Source organism: Protopterus annectens, chromosome 8.part1, assembly GCF_019279795.1.
Source record: "Protopterus annectens isolate FY-2018-M chromosome 8.part1, PAN1.0, whole genome shotgun sequence".
Lineage (NCBI taxonomy): Eukaryota > Metazoa > Chordata > Ceratodontiformes > Protopteridae > Protopterus > Protopterus annectens.
The window spans coordinates 131,994,521-132,010,143 of NC_056742.1; positions in this window are offsets into that span (position 1 = coordinate 131,994,521).

The following is a 15,623-nucleotide window of genomic DNA, read 5'->3' on the forward strand; positions in this document are numbered from 1 at the left end:
ATTGATCAATATAGGGTATATCTTATATAGCTGTAAGCACTCCTTTATCCATAAATGTGGAATGCTGTCAAATGTCTTTTTGTAAACTATCCATGTCATACTTAGATTGCTCCCTTTTTTGCAATTGTCTATTATTGTTTTATTTAGCAAAAAAATGATCATTTGTTCAATATGACATTTTTTTATCCTTTTGTTCTATTGCCACAATTGATTTTTTTTTTCTAAATGACTATAAACTCTGTCAGCATTGATTTAATTGTATAATTTGTATATCGCTGGAAGGTAAGTTATTGGTCTATAATTTTAAAAAATGCCTTGCAGGTTCATTCTTAAGGAGTATTGTTTTTCCTCTTAACAATGTTGGTGACTGTTCAGGATGTGCATATAAGTAATTCTTACTTGGGGCAAAATCTCAGTGTAAAGATGCTAATACTTTTAGCCATAAGTTAGGTACTGCGTCTGGGCCCGGGGGTTTCCACTTAGGAGCTTTTCTTAATTATATTGCAGTTTCTTAAGCCATTACTTCTTCCCATTTCATATCCTCTACATTAAAACTCCTTATCGTTTCTTTTACTTTTTCTATGCATACAGCATCTTTAGTATGTTCCAGAGGATCTTCATAAATATTTTTCCAAAATGTGTCTGTTTCTTCTTTTTTAGTGGTGTTTCTATTCTCTCTTCCCTTTCCTTTGTTTTCAAGTTCTTTATAAAACTTTTTGGGGTCATCAATGAATTTCTTATTTTGTATTTTTCCTTCATATTTATCTACACGTTTTCTAAATTTTTCTGCTGATATTTTTAGTTTATTATTTGAAATAGTATATGATAAAGCCTAGCCTGGTTTTGATCCCATAAATTGCTTTTACTAGGTCTATCTTTCCAAGTATTTTGATTATCTGTTTCTTCTTCTGCATTATTCTAAAAGTGATATGTCTTGTCTTAATTGCCTTATAGTTTTCTCTATTTGGTTCTTCCACAGTGGCATTTTGTTTTTCCCCTTCATTTACCTTACTGCTCTATGTTTTTGTGGTAAGACTTTATCTGTTATTAATTAAGCTGCATGGTAATATATCCTATTTATTTCTGTTATACCATAAGAATGTCTTTTAATAGTCCTAATTACTGTTTTCACCTGTTTTACCAAATCTCTAACATTTTGGGTCCCATTTACTTTCTGTAATCTATTTATTTCATCAATCTTAATATGTCTATCCATCTCTATTAAATCAAGCAGCTCCTCCCTCAGCCCATTTTCTTCTAGACTGAGAGTACCTTCTTTGCTCTCCATTTCCTGTAGGCATTCTACAGGAAGTTCCAGAACAGCTTCCTGTGCCACATCCTCTTCCGATGCAGCCTGCTTCATAGGTTCATAGGCTCATAAGATGATACTAGGCTACTGGCCCGGAGGCCCTTATAAGCCTAGTCAAGAATTTTGCCCATGTTTCCACAAAGTCAGCACCTGCTTTCCCTGTCCAGCAGGGACACAGGTGGGATCCTGGGGGTGTAGTTTCTGTTTCCCATCCAGTGTCCAGGTTCCTCTTAAAGAGGCTAGTAAGGTACTCTGCTTGACATGGAGTGAGTGTCTATTCTACAGATAGGGGAGTCTCTGGGACACAAATCGTTCCCACCAACAAGTTCTATTAATGTCACAGACCAGGTTGAGGTCTTGTATGTGGGTTGCGTGAGTGGAGTTTGACTTACGGATGTACAGCAACTCCATCAAGGCTGGGTCTGAGATGGCCTATGCCAGACACAGATCACCTCTGAGCAGCTTGTATGAGACTGAGTAGAGGGATATGGCTTTCAGTCTATCTGTATAGGATAGGTGTTTGAGACAATGGATTTTCTTGTCAGGAATCTCTGTGGTCTCTCCAGCTGCTGCATGTGCTTTACAAGGTTCATGCTAAAGGGGGCATTGCACTCGATAATGGGTTTGATAAGGCAGGAGTACAGGGATGTTGTGACCCCCTTGTTCCTGGATGAAATATCCTTACTTTTGAGGAGGGCCATGTAGAAAGTCTTCTGTACAATGGAAACAACATGATGATCTAAAGTCAGGTTGCTATCAACCTGGGTGCCCAAGTCCCTCATGACTGATTGCATGCTTAGTACATTGTTATTAATGTGAGAATTAGTGAGGAAAACATTTTCCCTGAAGGGAATAAGGATGTATTTCTTGGCATTCAGTTTGAGGCCATGCTTCTGGCACCAGTCATTAGTTTGGGTAAGGCCGTCTTGCAGGATGGTCACATCACTAGGGCAATTTAAGACAGCACCCAGCCTGCAGTCATCTGCAAACCTGGTCAGCCACAAACCACTGTTTTTTTCTTGCACCTCAGAAAAGTATATCCCAAACAGTAGTGGCCCCAAGACAAATCCTTGGGGTACACCACTCATTACGAGTCTACTACTTGAGGTGGCTTCCCCTATTTTGACTGAGTGGGTTCTATCAGCAAGCCATTTAGCTACCCATCTGGTAAAATACAGGTTGATGCCTAGCTGGGAGAGTTTATTTATGATGCTCGGGTGAAGAATACTGTCGAAGGCTTTGGTTAAGGTAGGTGGTATGCACCATCTTCCCCTCGTCTGTGGCTTTGGTGACTGTTTTGAAGAGGTTGAAGTTTAACAGGCATGATCTCCCTTTGACAAAACCAAACTGTGTGGGGTCAGGCATTTGTAGGTTGCCAATGTCCTTGTTTATAAGGTCCATTATAATGCATTCCATGGCCTTGTAGATCCAGCTAGTTAGGCTGATGGGCCTACAATTGCCTGAGTCAGTGGACACTCCACCTTTATGTATTGGGATGACAGTGGCTGTCTTCCATTCAGCTGGGATGAAGCTGGTGCTCAGGCTTTAGTTGAATAGGGTGCTAATGGAGCTGAGAGCTCATGCCTGAGTTCATGTAGGACACAGCCAGAGATATTGTCATGTCTCATGAAGTCTGTATTTTTTGCCTTTGAGAGGCCATTAAAGACCTGCTCCTTGGTGATGAGGGGAGGGGGGTGAGGTGCTGGGGATGTCTGGGTTTACTGATGGGGGGAACAGGGTGGTGAAGCTTTCATTGAACCTGTCTGCCAGCAGGTTGCTATATCTATGGTTTTTGTGTATGTGGTGCTCTTGACCATCAATTCAGAGCAAATTTGGATGTTACCTTTGAGATGGCAAATGTATGTGAAGAAAGCCTTGTGGTTGTCCTTAGTGGATGTGGCCAATTTGGACTCAAAGTTAGCCTTAGAGGATTTTACCAGTGACCTTATTTGCTTGTTCAGACAAAGGAGGGATTGCTTCCAACTTGGCACCTGCTCCTTCTTGGTCCTGGACAGCAATTTTTTTTCCTTTTTATTAAAGTTTGTTTATTTCTGCTGTTCACCAGACAGGGTTACTCTTCCTTGAGGATGATGGTCCTGTCAAGTAGTCCTGAGTCCAGACAGTTATGTAGGTGCTCATATAGTTCTTTGGTGTAGGCTTGGACATTAGTGCTAGTTCCAGTTGAAGTGGCAGTGGCTGTGAATCTGCTTATACCTGCTCTCAGGAGATTGTAGTCAACTTTGGAAAAGTTTTTGTTTGACTCTGTCAAGGGGGGAGGGTCAGGAGAGATGGTGACTTTGAAAGTGATCCCTTTATGGTCAGATCGTACCAAGGAGGATGACACTGTAGGGGTGCTACAGTGGATACTCATGTTGGTTAGTACCAGGTCCAGGATATTTTCACCTCTTCTGGGGATAGTGACCAGCTGATCTAATCCATTGGTATTTGCAAAGTCAAAGAATCACTGGGCATTCATATTTGGGCTAGAATAGGTCTTCCACTCTATTGTTGGGTAGTTAAAGTTACCCAGGATCAGGGCAGAGGGTTGAAATTTGATGGATTCAAGTAAGTCCAAATGGGTGGAGTGGGCATCCTGAGTCATGGTTGGGGGGTCTATAGCTAGCTATGATTTGAATAGGTGTTTTGTCAACAGTTAACTGCACTTGGAATGTCTCCTGTGTATCATATTGTTTGACCAGCCTGGAAGTGTGTATGTCTTTGATAAATATTGGAAGTCCACCTCCTTTGGCTTTGTAGCCCTCCATTTGGGGTCTGAAAGTATGGTAGGATGAGTAACCTGGTAAGACTAGAGTGATCTTCACAGCCTTAAACCAGGTTTCAGTGACTGCACAAATGTCAACATCCTTCAGGGTGAGAAATGCTTGCAGTGAGTGCAGTTTCATGCTAAGACTCCTAGCGTTTAGCAGTATAACCTTTAAATTTTGTTTGGACTAATTTTTTATGTTGGTAATTTTTGTGCTCATGACTTTGCCTAAAATGGCATTATGAGGGAGACAAGAGCCTTTGCCAGAAGCCTGAAGCCCAGGGAAGGAGATGAAGGCCATCTCTGGCAAAGCATCATGGTCTGTCAATCATGTCCTCCCAGGCTGTCAGGTAATGGATCACCTTGAAATGACACCAGAAACTAAGCCAATTGTTAAAGTCACTCATTTTCTGTTTGTATTGAGGCATCATTCTAGGTGACAGTAGAATGCTACTTAAGGCTAGAGACATACCTGCCTGGGAGACATATTCAGCGAGCTCAATCACGTCTCTCTTCATATAGTCCAGAGAGGCACCTGTCAAGTCATTCACACCAACATGGACTATGACAGAGTCATAATAGTACCTGTTGTTAAGAGACCCGAGTGAGTGTGTGATATGGTGGATTCTAGCACCTGACAAGCAACTTACCATGGCTTTCTCTTTGTCTAGCCTGGTGAGGGTCACATCTCTGTATCACATGATAGAGTCCCCTATGACTAGTATGTTGGGTTTGTGGCTGGGCCTAAGAGGCTGAAAGACACAGGCATGTGTACTGCGTGTGGTGATTGGTGCTGTGGGTTGTGATGTGCATGTGTTTTTGCTTCGGATGCCTCTTTTGTTTAGGTATTTTTTGTTGAGAACCTTAGCATATGTAGTAGTGTGTTGTACAGGTGTGGGTGGTGTTAGAGATGTGGTGTTTGCAATGTTTTAGCAGGCAACTTTCTTAGTGTCAGATGTACTGGCTTGTGACTGAGACAGTAAGGACCCTAGTTTATTAATCTAATTGCATCTCTCACAGATTGTGTTCCTAGGTGGTAGTAGAAGAGGGTTGTCTGTATACATGAGGCAGTTGCTACACTGTCTCAGGATGCCCATATCAACCAGACTAGCAGGAGAATCCATGGGAAACTGTCCATCCATGGTTGTCAGAATCTATGGAAGAGAGGTCAGGGATAGAGTGGGTACTATCTGAGAAGAGTACCTGTTGGTGTGACTAGGGCTGGATAAAATCAATACAGTAGCTGCAAGGGAGGGCGTCACTTACACAGGAGTGCTGGTAAGGGAAAAAATGCAGCTGAGATACCTCACAAAGGGTTAAAACAATGCAGCAGTGGTGCACAACTCACATACAAGCACAAACCTGTGCAAACACGGGGTTTAAATACCACAAAAATGAAAGTTAAATAGAAGCACTGGAATTGACCAATCAGCCTTTGTCCCTGAGCTCTTAGCTAAACACCCTGTGCCACACCAGTTCCAACCAGTTCACTTACTCCAACTAAGTGCAGGCAGGCCCCAGCCAACACAAAATAGCATAGCAGGAAACACAGGAATCACACAAACAGATCTGGATACAGCCAAACCTGTAACCAGACTATGATAAAGATATTTAAAGTCTCTTTAGGTCGATATAACACTGGAAAACAAATGCACTCTTAAATATAACAGTAGCAAATAAGAACAAACTGATTTAAACATATTAACCAATTAACCAATAGAGAGGTTCGAAACTGAGCCCTGTTCCAGTAACCTTCAATCAGACAAGTTCTAACTGCATAGTGCTGCCACTAGAGTGCAGGGAAACCCTCTCCAACAAAGTATAGCCTGGTATAGTGCTCAAGCTATACAAACAGAACTAGATTCAGCAAGTCTGAATCTAGTCTATGCTACAGTAAACAAGGTGCACCAATTTCAGAAAGAAACAGTTCAAATAAGCAGGCGCAATAATCCTTCAACCAGCAATTCCCAGCTCAGAAAGGCAGAATCTACCCTCTTCTCCCTCAAGAGTGTACACCACAAAACTTCTTAATGTAAAATAACTGGAGTGCAGCCCAAGTGCTTAAACCAGAACTAAGACACTTTTAGAATAACAGACACACTACGCCTTCAACCAGCAATTCCTATCTTAGAAGGATGTAAGCTACCTCTCCTGCCATAAGAGTATAGACCACAAACCTTCCTAAATTAAAACAACTAGCCTGTAGCTCAAGTGCTTAAATCAAAATGCTTAGAATAAAACTTATAATTTAATCAGGCTACTAACAAGCAGTAATAAATGCAGCAGAATAAATGCAAGTGAATACTTTTAAGAACAAGCAGCAAAAGCAAAATAAAGTAATAAAGTAGGAAGAAACACCAATGCAGTAAAAGCAGATGAATAAAGTACAATTTTTTTAAGTGAAGTGGGAAAAGAGGAAACAAGATAATTCAAGGTTTAGAAACTAAGGGGGTGGGCCTTCCCAAATGATCTCTATCTACTCAGTAGAATGAGCTGATGATATGGGACTGCTGCTGTTTCATGTGGGAACTCATTGGACCATCACTCTACACCATTACCTGCATCAGAGTTGCCATAATTTCCTGTTCCTTCCTTTGGTGTGCAACTTCAAATGAACTTTTATACCAGTCTCCTACAGAAGGCTCCACAGCATCACCATGTGACAAGTCTTCAAATGCCTCCTGCTCCACCTGTTTCTCATTAATATGAGGATTCATTGTTTCATCATACTGTGATATTACCTATGTTGGATTTTCAACACTATCTTTCACTCCACAGATAATTCATGACTACAGTTTCTGGTTGTTTAATTACTACCCTACTAATCTTCTGTTGTTCATTTCCTCTTTGTTTTCTAATTTTTTATATTGTGAACATTTCCATGTTCAGATGCCTTTGCCTGTATTTTTCTTCAAATATCTTTGGAGTTCATTTTTTTGTATTGATTAGTTTTGCTTTCCCTTTACATAAATATTGCACCATATCAGATCTGTTTTTCTTTCCCATGTCCATGTTTCTTTTTTCATACCTTCCAACAATCTTCGGGTTTTATTCTTTATATCTTTGCACTTGCTCTCTCGCTTCTTTTTACATGTGTACCAGAGTTGCTTCATCTTTGTGATGTTTTTTATGACCTGTTGTATTAATGAATGCAAATTTTTATTTCAAGCTTTTTCCAGTTTTTCTTCCGCAAGTATTTTTCTTTAATCTAATTTCTTTCCTAATCTTTCTAAATATCTTCTGTCTGAATATTCTGGGCTTCTTGCATAATCGTAACAATACATAATTTCTTCTTTGTCCTCAATAGTCTACCTTGTCATCTTTATGGCTCTTTTTTAGTTTGTCAGCTTTTGTGAATTTTGTGACTAGTACTTCCTTCTACAACATGAGGCCATCCTCCCACTGAGCCTGGGCTAACCCCATTGTAGAAATGTTTCTGTGTCTTGAGGATTCTACTCTACCATTTTTTCCATTTCTGACACCAGTGCATATACCAAGATTGGCATTATCTTTATTTTTTAACTGACCTCTCTCTTCATGGTATGCTATATAAAAATATAGTCTATATATCAGCATTGTCAGTGAGGTTCATGAAAACAGGGTCCACCACATGAAGGCAATCACCAGGGGAGATGGAAGCAATAATCACTTTTTTCTTAAGTGGATGCCAAGTCACTACATTTAAAAGGCTTACAGACCTCTTGGTGAGGGAACTAGCACTCAGTCTTGGTGTGAATACATGAAAATCTACTTGACAGACCAGGACTGTAACACTTATATGACAAAACACAAGGAATGTGAGTGCAAGAATAAACTAATAACCATAAAAGCACATCAGTGCAGCACCTCCAAGGCAGACAAAAGAGACCATTTTTCTTTTATTTGATTTATTTAGAACTTTCATCTATCAAGTAGACTTCATCAGAATAACTTCCCTAATCCACATCCTTTCTTAAATTTGTTGACTTGTAAAATGCAAATGATCTTAGGTTAGTGATGAAAAGTATTGAACTGGTTCCATCTAATAATTACATTCTTTTCAAAGGTGAATACTACAAGCAGATTAGTTCAGTGGCAATGAGAGCTGAATGCACCCCAATATTTTCCAATACAGTCTTGTCATATTGAGAACATCAGTTTGTTTGTACATCACCACATAAGAAAAACTTACCACTTTATTTATGTTTCCTTGATGATAGTTTTATATTGTTGGATGGGACTCAAGTTTTTTTTAGAATTTATTAATTTTATCTCTAACTTTACTCAATTTGTAGAATTTGCCTATAGAATTGAGAATGAAGAGATTCAATATTTGGATGTTAAACTTATTAAAGATCATAACAGAGATGTATTTCTTTCCAGAGTTTTTGGGAAAGAAAAATTTTCAAATACATACTTCCATTTTCCTAGTAATCATCTGTTCCATTAAAAACGCAATATTGTAAAAGGTCAAATGGTTTGTGCAGCTCGGATGACTTTCCAATATGATGACCTAGTAGATGAAATAGGATATATATGGAATGTTTTTCGTGAACAGGAATACCCAAACAGTATAGTTAACCAACATAAGGAAGAAATTTTAAAAGGTTAAGGAGCCAAATTTATTCCGCCGTTGGGTGGAAGATAAGGAAGATTGGTGGTAAATACCCCTTATACTAACAATATCCAACAAGTAGAACATAGAAGGACTCCCCAGAATGATACAAATACTGGAGGTGATAAGAATAACAAGAGGACATTCATCATTAGGTATAATCATGACATGCTTGGAATTTAAGGAATAATTTCAAAATATTGGGATATATTTTCAAAAATGCTGAATACAATCAGTGTTTTTTCAGAACTAATAATTTGTAATTATAAAAAAGGTTCTAACACAAAAAATATTATTGAATCTAATATAAATAAAAAGCACATTGAGAATAACATATATTAGAAAGGGATGTATAAATGTGGCATGTACAAACAATGTACATACATACCACAAAGTGAAGAGTTGTTCCTTCCCAATATAGGCATGTCCTTTAAAGCCAGTAAATATTATAATTATTTAACTAAAGGAGTTGTTTACTTAACTTATTGTGGACATTGTTTTTCCTACTACATAGGGAAAATCGAGAGAACCCTTAGAAATAGAATTTATGAACATTAGTGTGAAATCAGTAAAATAGATGTAACTAATGTGTTATACAGGCATTCATTGGGTTGTGCAAAGTTTAGCAAGGTTAAGCAAAATGAGAGAAGGAGACAATGGGGAACCCAACTTAAGTTTCATGAATTGTTGTGACAACTAAGTTTAAATGCCTGTGTGCCCCCAGGACTAAATGATAAACTGTCCCTGGCTCCTGCTTTAAAATTAAAAGCAGCAAAATTATAAACTACACAGGAGTTTTTCACAAAGTCTTAATGTTTTGCAATTCAATACAATTTTATTTATGTTTACTATATACTGTCTGTAGATAAAAAAAATGTTCCTCAAAGTATAGTTTTTAGATACTGAAAATTGTGTTGTGTTAAGTTGAAAGTACATAAGATTGTTATTATATGAGAAATATAAAATATTGTTTTTAATAAGATAGAGTGGCTTTTAATTAACCAATACTTTTTTTTAGTCAGAATATACATACAAAGTCTGTGTATAATATAATTTATTCTGATGAAATCTACTTGATAGTTGAAAGTGCTAAATAAATCAAATAAAAGAAAAAAATGTCTCTTTTGTCTGCCTTTGAGATGCTGCACTGATGTGCTTTTAGGATTGTAACACTTCTGAACAAATTGGGAGGCTGGAGGACCTCTCTCTCTAGTTAGTAGGTCAGAACTGTGCAATAAAGGCGTACCTAGCAGATCACATGGATATAAGGGAATTCATGAGGACAGCCTAATCCATCACAAGTGAATGAAGAATAGCTTCTGTCATTCTCCTGCATGAAGTAGGGCTTTCCACATCCACATTTCTGAAGTAAAAACCTGTACCAAAAGGCTCTGGCTGACTACATTTGCAGATGTCTGCAAACTAGGAGCAGTGACTGAATCCCAAATAAATTACTGGTGTCAAAATTGTGAACTGAAACTAAATCCCAAAAAATGCATTATTGTATCCTTTGGGAAGTCATCTATCCCAAGGAGCTACAGTATTAACAATACATCCTCAAGGGTTTACCTAGTTGTTCAGCATTTAGGAACTTATGTGGACAGTGGCCTAATCTTTGACCAACATGTGCCCATTGTTATAAGAAAGTCCTTTTATACTGCACAACTTATAAACAAAGACACATGCAACAACTGGATCACCCACAGAGATACCTTACTAAAAGGATACAAGCCCTAAACAACATATCTTAGATAGATCGACTCAAAGCTCTATCACTCTACTCAATATCCTACAGACTGGTAAGAGATGACCTGTGTCTGGCATACAAGACATCCTCTGACCCAATACTGATGGATTTACAGCACATCAGCAAGTCAATTGGCATCAGAAATATGCAGTTTAGGGCTCTAAACCTCTTCTGCAACATCAACAGAATGGTTTGGAGGAACAGGTATATGTTACAAAGGACACCAGTGCTCTGGAACAGATTCCCTATCCAGATAAACAAAGTTCATCCTGGTCCATATTCAAGTGCAACTTGGATCTATGGATGGAAAACAGAAAATTTAACCCAGAACTGCCAACATTACTACGAATGGACAGAGACAGCTCCTAAATGCTTTATCCCATGCATGGGTCCCCTGAAATTATCTATGGTATGATCCAGTTAAGATATAATTATCGACCATGGGATGGGTAAGGCTAATCTCTAACCAAATGGGACAGGTTAATTTGAACATTAAATGACAATTGGCTAGGCTTAAAATGGCCTACAAGGGCAGATAGCCCAGTACTTACCTATGAACCTATGAAAGGAACTGTCACCTGTAGTACATACCCAGGTCTGGTCTTTGGGTTAAATGCTTTCACTGTAATCAAAGGGGTCATGTATTGTACAAATGTCCACTGAGATAAGGTGGGCAACATAAGTCACTGGAGGAAACAAGCATGGATAACACTATGATAGTGGCTGGTTTTCCATAGACAACCACTGCACCAAGAAGTCATGAGAGACTGTACCTTATTCTGACAGCAGAAAAAAAACATTGTTGTCAACAGGAATAAAGCATCAGCTATAACCTATAATAAGCCTGCAGTGGTTAAAAGGAAGCAACACTTGAAAGGTAGGTCACTCCAGTTACAGCCTTGGAAAGGGCACCTTTTTTGGTACTATTGGCTGGTGTTTACTTGGACTGGGTAGGGGGCAAAGGTGCAAGCAGGTGTCAGTGTTTAATGATATCTCAGCAGATGTTTTCATAGGAATTTTTTTTTATATTGCAATACCTTCTGTACATGTGGTTACATGCAGCCAGGCATGAAGGCTAGCATGTAGAGAAAGCAGCATAGAGAGACACAGCCTGTGCAACACTCCCAACCAAGGATGGTGATGTGGCTATTTTGGAAGGGGATAATTGGTAGAAGTGAGCCATAATCATATAACCAAAATGTAATATTAACTCAGAAATCTAACAGTCATCATGGTTATCCATTATGCCCAGTCTGTTTAGCAAAAACTGGAACCTAATACCAAATTTTGCTAAATCCTGTGACAAAAGCTTGATAATATGTGTGTTTTCAACAATGTCAATGAATATTTATCCTGCTAATAGGTAAATACAAATAGACAAAATAGTAGACAATAAACTTACAAAAAAGAAGACAAGAATGGCAAAATAAAACAAGAACATCCCAAGAGAAAAGTCAGACCATCATCTTTTCACCTTTTCAGTAGGTTAGTTTTCTGTTTTATGTTTGCAGTCCAACCACACCCATAAGGCCACAAAACCCACATAAATAAGTAAATGAATTACCACAAAAGGTGTTTGTTTTTCTAGCTAGCTCAGCCATCCTGAAACATAATTGAAGGAATATATTTATTTATAATAGACCATACGAATACAAATCTGATCTCTCTTTTCCAACATGGCATCATGGTTTCAGATCAAATCAATGTAGTGAAACAACACTAACATTTCTTAATAAAGTGAATAAAAGCAAAATGATAGTGAACTAGTAACATCTCTATTCATTGACTATTCTAAAGATTTTCATGCCATATCTCACCAAATACTTCATAACAGATTATCCAAACTATCATCACTATAAACTGACATAAAAGCTACCTAAGAAAAAAAAGTCCAGGCTTCGACCACAACGGCTAAACACCACACAGATTTATTGATGTAAAAAATAAAAAGGTTAGCACTTTCGCAGCAACAAAATACCACTTCTTCAGATCATTCTAGAACATATTAAACCATCTTCTTCTATAGAAATTCAAAAAAACAATTAACCAATCCATGTTACTAGACATTAACTGAACATCCAATCATATGCAATCAAAAGACAGCCGCCCCGGATTTACGATTCTTCCATGTAGGAATAGCTTAGTCCTGCATGGAAGCGGATGTTTGGGAGCAGGATGGCAGCATGCCATGCATGTTTATGAAGGCATGCTGCCTGAGCTCCTAATCTTACATGAAGCATGTAAGAGTGCAGGGGGCATGTCTGAAAGCAGAGCTCCCAGAATATACACACCCCTGCAAGGAAGAACAGCAGAAAGCCCTTAAAGAATGAGCGAGACTACTCAAAGGTGTACGCATATGCCCAGCAACATCCACCCACGTGTACAAGAGCAATAGTTAACACACCCCACCATTAACTGGGAAAACTACCCATGTACCAACTCCTTAGCTCAACGCTTTCTGGAATTTATAAACTCCAGTGCCCTGGATCAACTTATCCACACACCCACCAGGGGCAACAATATCCTAGACTTAGTCATTACCAACATGAGTGACCAGTGTTCCACACCTGAAGTCAACTCCTCGTTGGTCTGATCCGACCATAAGCTAATCACCCTTGATATCCACATCCTGCCCCCACCCCCCATTAAGGAAACCACGGTAAAAAATTTCTCCAAAGCCAACTTCATGCTTCTTAAGACAGAAGTGGTGAACTTCATGACATCCATGCAGATGGACAATACAGTTACAACTGCTGAATCCTACACAAATGCACTTTATAAGCACTAACACAAGTGCATGGATTGTGCTATCCCAAACAGAACCAAGATGCTATCCTCCAAAAAAAGGAAGCCACTCTGGTGGTCCCCTGCCATAAACAAACTGTACAACAGAAGGAAGAAACTGTTGCAAAAGAGAGTAAAATCCCATGAGTGGAGGAACTCCCTGGTCAGCCTCAGTAAAAAGCTGAGATCCCTTATAAGATCCTCTAAAGCTAGCTACGAAAACAAAATTGCCACTAATTCCAATGACAACCACAAGGCATTCCATAGCTATGTCAAGAATCTTGATGACAACACCCAGCTCTGCTCTGAGTTACAGCACAAAGGCATGAAAATTACAGAACCAACTGATATTGCCAACATCCTGGCAGATAGGTTCAGTGCTAACTTTACCCCCCCCTCTCACCCCCTAAAGGGCCCATATCTATACAGGAAGAATGCAGAGTCCCTGTAATCACAACTACGCAAGTAAAAGCTGCACTCTCGAAAGCCAAAAACACAGCATCCATGTGACCGGACAACATCCCAGGCTGCGTTTTACATGAACTTCAGAACGAACTAGCTCCCCACTTACACACCATGTTCAATAATAGCCTCACATTAGGCTTTGTGCCCACTGAATGGCACACAACAACAGTTATCCCACTCCACAAAGGGGAGCCACCACTGATCCCCGGGGACTATCGACCTATTAGCCTGATGAGCCTGGTCTGCAAGGCCATGGAATGTATCATCATGGAACTCATAAACAAAGACATTGGTAACCTCCAAACTCTGGATCCCACCCTGTTCAGGTTTGTGAAAGACAGATCATGCCTCCTGAACCTAATCTACTTCTTTGAGGCAGTCACCAAAGCCGTAGATGAGGGTAAGATGGTTCACGCAGCCTATCTTGACCTCACCAAGACTTTCAACACCATTCCCCATTCTGGAATTATAGCTAAACTCACTAAACTAGGTATAAATTCCTACATCATAAGATGGTTTGCCAACTGGTTCATTGACAGAACCCACACTGTAAAAATTGCACACTCCAAATCTGACCTCAAAGCAGTGACAAGTGGAGTACCACAGGGTTCTGTCCTGGGACCTCTCTTGTTTGGTATCTACTTCTCTGAAGTACAGGCTAACACAGAAGGCCTCTGGCTAATGAAGTTCGCAGATGACTGCAAACTGGGAGCCATAGTCAAGTCCCCAAATTATGTGGGCATCCTACAGAAGGGCCTTGCTGAGACAGATGCCTGGTGTCAGAGCCATGGCCTCAACCTCAATGCCAAAAAGTGCAGTGTCATCCCCTTTGGTAAAAACTCTGTACCCATGAACTACCACATAGGCAGCAATCTACTTAACACCAAATGTGTGATAAGAAACCTTGGGACCCAGGTGGACAGTAGTCTCTCCTTTGATAGTCACCTCACCACAGTAGTCAGGAAGTCCTACATGGCACACCTCATCATAAAAGGGTTCTCATCCAGGAAAAAGATGTCATTGTTCCCCTCTACTTAACACTCATTAGACCCATTATAGAGTACAGTGCCCCTTTTGGAATGTACCTCACAAGACATCTTCAGCAGCTGGAAAGGCCACAGAAGTACCTCACAAAGAGGATTACTGGCCTCAAACAAATGCCCTACACTGATCGCCTCAAAAAACTCCAGCTTTACTCCATAGCATATCGCCTACTCCGAGGTGATCTCTGCCTAACATATAAAGCTATGTCAAACCCAGAGTTGTTGGACATGCTACACCTAAAGAAATCCCAATCTCTCTGAGCTACATGCTCTAGGGACCTAAACCTTGTCACGACAATAAACAGGGCATGCCTGAGGGATAGCTTCCTGTCCCAGAGACTTCCCATACTCTGGAACAGGTTACCCATCTATGTCAAGCAAAGTTCTTCATTAGCACTCTTCAAGAAAAATCTTGATGAGTGGATGGGAAATAGGAAATACACCCCGAGGATCATTTCTGTGTCTCTGCTCCACAGTGGCACAGGAAAATAACTTTCTTGGGTGGCATAAGCCAGGGAACCTTGTTGGCTAGGCTTACGTAGGCCATTGGGCCGATAGCCTAGTACCTACCTATGAACCTATGAACTTATAAAATATAAAGATACTTTTTTTTTTTTATGAAACAGATTAAATTTAACCACAGGTGCACGGGTTTGCCCATCACTTTGCCACAGTTAATGCAGCTTAAATGGCAGAAGAGGATAAAAAGCAAGATATACACAAAGAAGCAGTATAGCAATAGTGTAGTGGGCAGAGCATTCGCCTTATGACCAATCATTTCCAGTTCGAGTCCCACTGCAGCACATTCCATTTTCCATGTCAAAGCACATTATGACCAATATTTTTAGTTGCATAACCTACTAAATAACATATATTTGTGAACTGGAATACTGCATTAAATGCAGATGTGAGGTATC